We start from the raw sequence: 1,540 nt of genomic DNA on the forward strand, positions 1-1,540 counted from the left end.
TGACACTTAAAATATCTTTTAGTGAAACTAATTAAGTTATCACATTTATTTAAACGTAAAACACAAGCATTTTAGTGTTAATAAAAAAAATTGTTGTTGCATTTTTGCCCAAAAGTTTGGGCATCACATTAAACAACTTCACAATCAGACAAAATTGCACAAAGTATCAGAAAACACATATATGACTGTTGAAACCGCGTCTGTGTTCATAAATCACATATGTGCAGTACAAAATTGTGTCTGTGTCCTACAACATAATATCAACAAGAAATTATCACATTTTTAGAAACAGCGTCTTTATCAAATCTAATCACATTTTTGGTTGGAAATAGCGTCTGTATCGAGCAACATTGCGTCTGTGTTTTACAAACTTTGTCACTATTAGAATTCTCAGAAAACACGTATGTGTCTTCTATAACAACATTCTTGTTGAAAAATCATGTCTGGGTTTTCTTAAACTGTGTCTGTGTTCAGAATTAAGAAATTGCAAAAGATTTGTCAAGAGAAAAAGGACTTAAGTTTTCAGATTCAAAGAGCTTCTAAGGTTGCTTCCTATAGGGCTTCATTTTTCAGTCAACTTGTCTTGGTCACACATAATCAATCATTTTTATTCACTTGCATTTCCCTCATACATATTTTCCAAATTTGAGTCAAAAGGTTACTTTGCTTGTCCTCATTATGTTCTTACAAACATACTACAACACAACACTAGGTGATTCCCGCATCAAGATCTATCATCTTAGGGTCTCATTTGGTCTTCTTGAGTTAAGGTCAACTTACCTCATCAAGAGATTTATTATCTCTTTGGAAGCCATACCTTACTCTCACACATACATACTTTAGTCTTACACTCTTGGACATTGCAAGTTTACCCTAGATTCATCTACACTTCATACACCTCTTGGTCTTCCATAGTCTTTGCATTTTCATCCCACCTTTCATTTTGGTCAAGACTTTAGTCTATTGCTGAGACCCATTCACAAAGGTCTAAAAGGGAAGACAAAGAAGATTTAAAGTCTTTAAACATGAGTACCTATGAATTTGATGGAGACGAATTTTACAATCCATTTGAAAATCGCAGTAATATACCAGATGATGACAACAAAAATGATAATGACAATGACAATACATCTGTGGATTCTGCAGAAGTTGAGGAAACTATCATGGATCCCCATTTTAACAAATTGGCAAGAAATCATGAAAAGGGATAGACAATATTTCCTACAAGTCATGGAACAAAGTGGGACAAGATTACCTCGTGATTTTGATATGTCACAAATTTTGGAGGATGATACAAATCAAGTTAATACAAGACAAAGGAGGCCCGATAATGGTGGTAATAGAAGAGAGTGTCTCGTGATTGATTCACCTTCCTCCCTATTTTAAAAAATTGAGATTCCAAATATATACACTCATTCTCATGTCAGTTATGATAGAACCTCTCATGAACAACCCCATAGTCATCCTTTCCCATGGAGAAGAACTACCACCACACATGCCCATGATGATACACAAGATCATACTAATGCATACAATTACG

Source organism: Cryptomeria japonica, chromosome 3 (assembly GCF_030272615.1).
Source record: "Cryptomeria japonica chromosome 3, Sugi_1.0, whole genome shotgun sequence".
Classification (NCBI taxonomy): Eukaryota; Viridiplantae; Streptophyta; class Pinopsida; order Cupressales; family Cupressaceae; genus Cryptomeria; species Cryptomeria japonica.